The sequence below is a fragment of the Oratosquilla oratoria genome, chromosome 1, assembly GCF_046742065.1.
Source record: "Oratosquilla oratoria isolate Oo_2021 chromosome 1, ASM4674206v1, whole genome shotgun sequence".
Classification (NCBI taxonomy): domain Eukaryota; kingdom Metazoa; phylum Arthropoda; class Malacostraca; order Stomatopoda; family Squillidae; genus Oratosquilla; species Oratosquilla oratoria.
The window spans coordinates 50,378,192-50,388,191 of NC_134777.1; the positions used below are offsets into that span (position 1 = coordinate 50,378,192).

Here is a 10,000-nt window from a genome sequence, read left to right on the forward strand (position 1 = left end):
TACATACATATATGTATACATACATACATACATACATACATACATACATACATACATACATACATACATATATATACATACATGCAGACATACATACATATATACATATACATCCATATATACATACATTTACACGTGCATGTACATACATACATACATACATACTGCAACAGTAATCACATAAAACACGTGAATAAATATAGTTTGCTGAAACTACGAGGAAATCAAAGATCGGAATACTAAACGTTTTCGTCTATTTAAGACATTTTCAAAGTACTTTGAAAATGTCTTAAATAGACGAAAACGTTTAGTATTCCGATCTTTGATTTCCTCGTGGTTTCAGCAAAAAAATACATAATATTTGCATACGCGAATACATACACACATGCATGTATACATACATACGGACATGCGTATATACATACATAAGTACAGTCACCGACCAAAGTAAATATCCCAGGAGTTATGTTGGAGTTGCACCGTCCGAACATGGTTTATAATATACATCATAGTAACAGTTATGACACCACCGTATTTTACCTATATATAGAAGACAAACAAAGCAGGAAATGATGCAAGGAGGCATCTAATTAACTTGACGAACGTCGAGTCCACGTATATATATATATATATACATACATATATATATATATATATATATATATATATATATATATATATATATATATATATGTTTGAATATCTGGGGAGCAGATTCTCTTGTATGCATGCATTGTTAAAATCGACAGCGTTAGTGAGGTTGTTGATCTTCTTGTGAGTATTCTCCAGTTTTCTAACCAATATTCTGCCATTTAGAGGGTGGGCATATACCAAGTTGCCAAAATGATTCATTTATTTCAACGTTTCGTCTAACAAAGAGACATCTTCAGGAAATTCTGTAACGTAGATAATAATGACGTACAGAAATATAGAAAACAACATGTAAATCTAACCAATTATACAAATATATGTCACCGAGCGAAGGGTTTTCTTCGTCATTTCATCGGACCTTTTAACTATTGTAAGTAACGGTCCCCATCAGCCCATGTATAGTGTTTATTTTGTGTGAATTTGCGCATTTATTGATATTTGCTTCTATATTTGTATAATTGGTTAGATTTACATGTTGTTTTCTATATTTCTGTACGTCATTATTATCTATGTTACAGAATTTCCTGAAGATGTCTCTTTGTTAGACGAAACGTTGAAATAAATGAATCATTTTGGCAACTTGGTATATGCCCACCCTCTAAATGGCAGAATATTGGTTAGAAAACTGGAGAATACTCACAAGAAGATCAACAACCTCACTAACGCTGTCGATTTTAACAATGCATGCATATATACATATATATATACAATCACAAATTATATTTTGTGAACAATTACACCAACCGGCAAGTCTGAAGCTTACCTGGGGTATTTACTCTAATCGGTGAATGTGCCAACAAAAGTATATGCACAAACATATATGTACATACACGCAAAAATACAAAGATTCGTATTTCATAATTTTCCTGCAAAATTTATGAAAAGTGTTTGGGTTCTGCCAAATTCACTTTATTGATAACTTCCCTGCGATTTTCGCGGACGTTCAGGCGCGACATCTTGCGGGAGCTTCACGTAATACATTATCGGTTCATCCAATCACATAATTGTTTTGAGTCTCTTACCGATTCCAGCCAATCACAGGCCTTCTCTCAAAACGGAATCGAAAGGGCGCCATCTTAGTTTTGAATTGGTTTGTGCTGAGTATAGGTGTTCTATCTTATCATTTTTTTTTAATTTAATTTTGTGTCGAAGAAAAGAAGAGGTGCTTGAATTGCTTTAAAAGGATCAAGGTGTCCTTCCAAAAACTGTTATGTGACTTTAGCGTGACAGCAATTGTTGATTTAAAAATGTTTTACTTCAAGAACAAGAAGTTGCATCGCTCTCTATAATAATACTGCTGAATGAATCTATCGACATCGTAAGGTAAGTGGCAAGTTGTTTCCCAGGCTGGTTTCTATGGACTCGACGAGATAGTTGAAAAGTTCCAGGGGCGCAACCCAATGGGAAATTATTATTTCGGGGTTAGGATGCATCAGCAGTGGCGGCGCCAGGTGGGGGCTTGAGGGGGCTTTAACCCCCCCAAAAAAAAGTGGCCAGCCCCCCCAACTGAAATGAGCAAATTGAAAATACTCATTGAAATAATTTTATTAAGTGGAATTTTTAATTGCCAGTGTTAAAGATTTGTCAGCCATCAGTGCTAGCCCTACAATTAACCCCCTCCCCTTCTGAAATGAGGATAATATATGTGTATTATCATATTACTATTAGCCCCCCAAAAAAATTGCTCAGCTAGTACTAGGTGCGGACATGGTGATAAGGTAACTTCGGTCTGTACTGAGCGGGTTTGCTAATTTTGCTCGCACCTCACCTCATGCGTTTGGCAGTGATGTCAGCCCTCCATTCACTGCCCGCAAATAGCGCCGGGAACGGGCAGTTTGATGGTTTGCCCGATGAAATTGCCCGTTGTCGAGCAAAGCCCTTGTGCCCGGCGGACAGTGCTCGACCGTGTGGACGTAGCATAAATGCCTGTCTACACGAGCGGGCCTGATCGGCGGGCTTGCCCGTTAACGGGCATATTTGACGGGCAAACGATCAAATTGCCCGAAAGGCCACCGAGGGAAATCACTGAGCTGGTGCCCGGTAGCTGGAGTTTCTACCCTGCCAGACGCAAGATAATATCGTGAACCCACAGCGGGCCTTCATCCCACATTCCACGGCATAGTAGCACAGTGAACATTTAACGATGGCAGCCCAGGATAGAGCACAAAATCTTTTTCTTGACAATGCTAGGCACCATGGTTCTCGTACAGCACTCCACCCGCTACTGGCAACATCGTCGGGCAGGCCCAGCTGTTCATCACTTCGGTCGTGTGGACAACATTCACGGGCAGGCCCGCGAGAATTTGCCCGTTAACGGGCAAACCCGCCGATCAGGCCCGCTCGTGTAGACAGGCCTTAAGAATGTACCCACTGTCAAACAGCTGGGTGGTGGTATTGAGGATGAGTCATTTTCTTTTGAACTGTTGTAGACCCTACGAACAATACCGGTATACGAGTCAATTTATGAATCGATACTGTGGACAACTCTGTGCTTGTAAATTTCACAGTACAATAGCTTGTATTGAATCACCTCAAAGATATTCACAAGAGATGCCGCCGTTATTAGCCGTGTGACGTTGTCCTTGTATTTTAGTGTGATAAGTGAAATATTAGGCAAATTTGCTATTTGGCACCTTTTGGGTCATGGAGACACGGTCGATTGAGCTAGCACTATCCACAGACTACCCCAGTAACCATTCAATTCAATTTAATACATCTGCGAAGCACCAGAGCCAGTTATTAACTTGTCATGCGGTCTCAGACCTACTGAACGTAATATAAGTTGCATCATTGCTTCCTTGTCTTATTCCACGACGAATAACAAAAACGTCACTTTGCCTGTTAAATGTTGCCGGTACAACTGACGACATGAATCGGTTCATAATATCACAGCTAGGTGGTACTGCGCATTGTAGGCCTAAAGAGCTGTAGTCCTATCCACTAAATCTATTTAATTACACGTGAATTGCTTAGCAGCTTAACACAGAGGACGCTGCCGTCATAACATAGTGTGTGTGTGTGTATACCGACACTGTAATTAACAATATGCCTACTCACCAAAATATCACTCTAGCTGTAATGAAACGTGAATCACTTGACATATTTAAATGGACACTGTATTGGGTCACGAACTTGCGTTAGTCTCCCACGTTACGGTCTCTTACGGTGATCCTACTTGTTCAATGGTTTCGTGATTGTCGTAAAACGGTCTTATTGACTTCTTTAAACATTCTCATGGGTTATTATTGTCAGCTGCACATGCTTCGAAAATGCATTTACTAAATTTCACCATATCGCGCTGGCCACCATGTAGCCAACTATCGGCGATCGTGGCGCGCTCTGTAGGGAAAAAGGTGCAATACAAGGCCCCTTTGATCATAGGGAATACCACCGTTTAGCTACCCACCAAAAGATCACTCCACTGACACATGTAAACAGAATGGCAATTTGATTGTTCTAGAAGATTCACGCCCGCTACACGCATGCACGTATATACATACACACTTCAAAATAATTGATAATTAATTATGTAAATAGAATGGCAATTTGATTGTTCTAGAAGATTCACGCCCGCTACACGCGTGCACGTATATACATACACACTTCCAACTACGCATTTACTTGTATCTCCTACATGTATACAAAGTGCTCCAATCTATAACGTAAATCGGTTCACACTGTCACAGCTAGGGGATGCTGCTGTAATTAGCAGCTACCGGTAACTTATCAAATAGGTGCCATCGGTGGTTGACATTGACAAATTAGTTCTAAATACGGTTCATATGTTAGATGTTAAGTTATAACCACAGGCACTGGAACCCGATACTCGGTCTAAACATCCCCCTGGCCCCAAATCCAAAACGTTCCTTGGTCAAAACGTCCCATCACCTTTTCTCAAACGTTCCATTTCCATTTCTCATTTACTACTTGCATTTATCCAAGTTTTTTTTAATGGTAATTCCTAAATGTATGGTTTTAGTTTTTTCAGATGGTAAGTTAGAACAACAGGCACTGAAACCATATAATTTGCGTATATGAAGTTTGATTCAGTGATAATATATATTTTTTGAGATATGAACTGGTCTTATGATGAACCGATAATCAAAATGCTTTGAATATCAAGTGAACACCATTCATAACTCAGTAATCGAAATTTATTTCTTTTAACTACATTGTCTTTGATCATAAGTGAACATGGCTCCTATATGAAGATGATATACTCAATAATGAAGATGCGGATAATCATCTAATTAAAAACACTCATAACTGCAGCGTCTTCGATGAGGTGACAGGACGTTTCGGCTACAGATATTTAGGCTAAGGATGTCACAGCCACCAATTTGCTCAAAGATGGACATTTTGGCCACCAAAAATATATTCACATCAATACTTTTTTAAGTCCAACGCAAGTTGTTTTACAATTGATAAATAACAATAAAACATACGCATACCAAGGATTTTTCCCTCTTACAAGGGAGGTAGCCAAAGTCAAAAGGCATAAATCTACTCCCACCCATTTCATCCCCACATACTCCTCTCCCATTCACCACCCCTCCCTCCCTCATTTTTTGTTCTCTCTTTGCTCCTGGATGACTGTTCATCCCTGCATCTCGCGCGCACGCACACACACACACACACACACACACACACACACACACACACACACACACACACACACACACACACACACACACACACACACACACACACACACACACACACACACACACACACACACACATATATATCACAATTTCAAGTTTCCATAGCACTTTATTGGAGGATCCCTTTTTACACGCCTTATAATCTGGTCAGCATTCGTGGACTGATGTTTCTTGGTATACATGAATCCATCCAAGCAAATCTTCTGGCCACCTCTATCTGTAGTGACAACTTCCATCTTACGTATATGTGGTATTGTGGTCAACTGATGGTATCATCCTCCCAAACCCTTTATATACAAAACCTGCAGGTGGGACGTTTTGACTATAAGCAAAACATCACCGGGGCGTTTTGACAGTGGACGTCTCGTCTGGTAAGTGGAAGCACGCATGATTTTTTTTTTTTTTTGCACAAGAAAGTAGGATTATATATCAAAGTCTGAGAAAAGAACAGTGTGCAACAGGTATTCGGCGGTGATGGCGTGTTGAATGCAGATGACTCGATTATATCTGGGGTAAAACTTTCCGAAATCGAAGAAAACGTGAAGAATGAAAAGTCGGAGGAATTCAGAAAATACGTCTGCGATCGCCATCACAAGCATCTGTGATGCAGTCGTTCGACAAAGGCTGCGAGAGTTGACTTCTCCGTGTCTTAGTGGGATATTTTTACTTTAGCTCCTAAATTTTAGCCAACTCTTTCGGCTGAAAGAAGCCGCTTAACTGAGGCCAGAAGAAATTTGCAAATTGTTAGTGGTAGTGCAAGGGGTAATAGGGACGGGTTGGAATTCTTCGATGTGCAGATTCCTGCCCTTTCCCCTCCTAACCAGACGCCAGCTAGAACAAACATATTAGAATGTGACTAGAAGCGAAAATATTAAACAAAATGAAAAAGGCTGCCGCTAAAAAAAAAAGTCACCACATCCAAGAGGTTCTATTCATCAGAATTGTCTTGGCCGGAATCCCCCAAGTTTTGTCCCAAACCTGACGTGCCTTCACGCTCTTTGAGAACTCTTCTTTGTCGCCGAGTGTCCAATCGAGTGTACACTGGCTACCGCTGGTTTTCGGCTTGTTGCCCCATTTTGGGAACCTCCTTGCGCTCCTCCTCAAGGGGTCCATGCCCCCCCCCCAGGTTGAAGACCACTGCTCTAAAATTTCCTTCCTTCCCCTCAGTTTCAGTATTGATAAGATTCCAATCGTATTGTTCATAAATATTCACTGTGCCCCATAACGCTGCAGGAAATAAGGGACTGGGTTAACACTAAGGTATCCACAAAAAGAAATTCTTTAAAATGACTACCATTAGTTGCCAATAGGCAAAACTAGACTGTCAAAAATTCTAGGAGACAGATAAGTCAGTCTTAGGTAGTTTTATCAAGACAAACGAAGAGTGGGATAAAGACATGTGCTTAATGTCCAGGGCTCTCGTGCTACCGTAACGGAATACGCGTCGCGCTCACGGCGAATAAATATTCTTCTATTACTGCAAACCGCTCCTGCCACCCCCCCCCCCCCATGCAAAGTAGTGGGTGTCATGCCATAGTATTACTCATACCTATTGTTCGAACAATATGAGGTGTGAGCTTACATATAGGAGGCTAGTGACTGTCGATCTCGGGTCCAGCACATAATATAAAGTGCGCGCACGCTTAAATACACACAGCAATATCCGTAGACAGGGACATACACGAGCTCTGAGCTCTCATTCAATGGGTAGTACCTGTTGACCATGAGCCCAACACGTAACCCTGAACCGTGGTGAATTACATAATCACACAGCTCAATGGTATGGTGGTACCACCCCCGACCGATAATTCAGTTATCCGAGATCGAGTTATAATACATTATATATATATATATATATATATATATATATATATATATATATATATATATATATATATGTGTGTGTGTGTGTGTATTTACCTAGTTGTATTTACCTAGTTGTATTTTACGGGAAGGGGAGCTATGCTCGTGGGGTCCCGTCTTCATATCTCATTTTATCTAAACTATTTTTAAATTCATGTATTGTTTTTGCACACACCACTTTCTCATCTAACTTGTTCCAACTGTCTATTACTCTGTGAGGAAAGCTGTTCTTTTTCAAATCTCTTCTATAGCTGTCTTTTTTTATTTTCTTTCCGTGTCCTCTTGTATTTCTGTCATCCCATTTTATCAGATTCTCTCTATCAGTAATTTCTATTGTGTGTGTGTGTGTGTGTGTGTGTGTGTGTGTGTGTGTGTGTGTGTGTGTGTGTGTGTGTGATCGGAAATACGCTGGTCTTGCATTCTTTAATTGCGTGGACGGATGTTTCTGACATTGGCCACCAACCTGGGACATTTTGAATACGAGAGCCTTTCCGGCTGGCTGCTTCGGACATTGGCCAGATTTAAATAATTTTTATATTTTATGTATTTTCTAGATTTTAATCATATTTCATATATGAATTCGGTTTAATTTTAACATCATTTAGTTATGTTTGTTTTTTATTATATATATTTTTATTGTATATTCTTTATTTTTGATTATGTATTTTATCTTCTATTATATATTTTTATTTTGTATTATTTATATATGAATTAGGTTTAATCTTAACACCTCTTGTTTGTATAATTAGTTATATATATTTCTTAGTTATATTTTATATGTGCTCATCACATCTTCACTAGCTGCTTTCACTCAAAATGTGCTTGTCACTAAAAATTAAGTGTGAGACTTGAGCCTCTAATATTGTTATTTCTGAAGAAAATGGAAACATCTATAAAGAATGAAAATTATTCTATGTGTATATGTGAAAATATAAATAAAACCTGGAAAACTATAAAAACAAAAGTTGTAGTTAGCGTCCAAAACGTCTCACAATCGCTTAGTTGTTGGTTTGAATCTCGCATTCCTCTCCGATTCCCACCAATGAATGTTAACCCATTAAACTTCGATGACAAGATTCTTGTCATTTGGTCAAATAAAACAAAAAATCATAAAACACCAAAATGTTTGATCAAACACCAGAAAAATATGACGTCAGCCCTCGCTTCGCTGACGTCATATTTTTCTGGTGTTTGATCAAACATTTTCGTGTTTTATGATTTTTTGTGTTATTGTTTTATTTTTTGTTTGTTTAATGGGTTAACCTGCCGCAGTCACGAGCCTTTTGGCGAAATATCTCACCTTAGCCATAGTTCGGACCGTATATTAGCGGTGTAGAGCGAACTCTTAACTATTGCCAACTTGGCCTACTAACTAGGCCGCGGCCAATTACCGTGATTACAGTCTATGGCAAAACTGAATTTATTCAGCCTTGTGCACGATAGTCTTATACATGTGAGAAAGTATTCGATTTGCACTTTGCAAAGGATTACAAAAGAAGGGCCATAACTAGGTCGGATGCGGGGAAAAATAGATAAATTAATAAAATAAACAGATAATGACAAATAATGAAGAAAAAAATTTTTTTTATAATGAATAAATTAATTAATAAGTAAATAAAAAATTAAATGATAATGAATGAATAAATAGTATAAATGGCAGGCATTACCGTATATTGCTTAGGTGCTTATCTAAAAGAATCTTAGAACTTAGAACTGCATTACATTGCACTGCCTCTGCAGGAAGTTTATTACATTTATTTATTACACGGCTGGCGAAGTTGTTTCTACCCACTTCCAAATTAAATCTACTTCCTGACAGTTTGAAACCATTATTTCTTGTTTGATTCGTATTCAGTTTGAAAATTTCGTCACTTTTGACGTCAATTTCCTTTAGAATCTTAAAGACCTGTATCAAAACCCTCCAGAGTCTACTTTTTTTTTTTTTAAGGAAAACAGATTCATATGTTTTAGTCGATTTTCGTATGATTTATTTCAGATATTTGGAATCAGTTCTGTAGCTCGCCATTGTACTTTTTCCAATCTGTCAATGTCTTTAATGAGATTCCAAATATGGACGAACTAACGATTTATATAGCTTGAAAATAACAGATGGACTTTTAAAATCAAAAGACTGTTCAATCAGACTTAGAATCTTATTTGCCTTCTCTGAGGCGAATATGTACTGCTTAAATAATTTGAGATCATCACTGACAATTACGCAGAGACCCTTTTCACTAACCACTTTTGTTGACGAACTTATCACGATTTGATTTTTCATTCGACCAAGTTAGTAAGAAAATAGGCTAAATTGGTATAAGTCGACCCCGAGTTTGTTGTATAAGTTGAGACCAAGTTGGTTGGCCGGTGAGTAGATCGAGTTGGCTAACCTGATTCTCTCTCGTACGTGGGAGACACCCGATAAAGTCTGGGGAGGGGTGGGGGCAACTGTCCAAATAATTTTTTTCTGGATTCCCAACCCCTTTCAGCACTGGCAGACAGCAGAGGTTCCAGTGCTGCATTTGAGTGCTAGGCCTGGATTTATAGGGTCGAGTTGATTACACTGGTTCTCGACTAGATATGCAGTTACAGACAAGCATGGTTAGACATGCGCCATACATACAGCCTTACCAAGCCAGATCTTATTGGTAAGGTGGAAAGTCATTGTCGTTCTGTAGGGTCTGGGGCGGTCCTACAGGGGATGAACTCGCATGTATATATGTATACATAAAAACATCTTGGGACATTCCTCGCATTCGCATTTACGTAGGCAATCGAACTAACGCTACGGATACGGTTGCAGGCACTGTGCGTAGCCATAAATA

The 10,000-nt window shown here is 39.0% G+C and overlaps 1 protein-coding gene across 1 annotated transcript in view; it reads left to right on the forward strand.

Moving 5' to 3' along the window:
* LOC143030629 (sushi, von Willebrand factor type A, EGF and pentraxin domain-containing protein 1-like) overlaps positions 1-10,000 on the forward strand; it is a 14,835-nt gene that overhangs the window by 3,664 nt on the left and 1,171 nt on the right. The window lies entirely within an intron of this gene.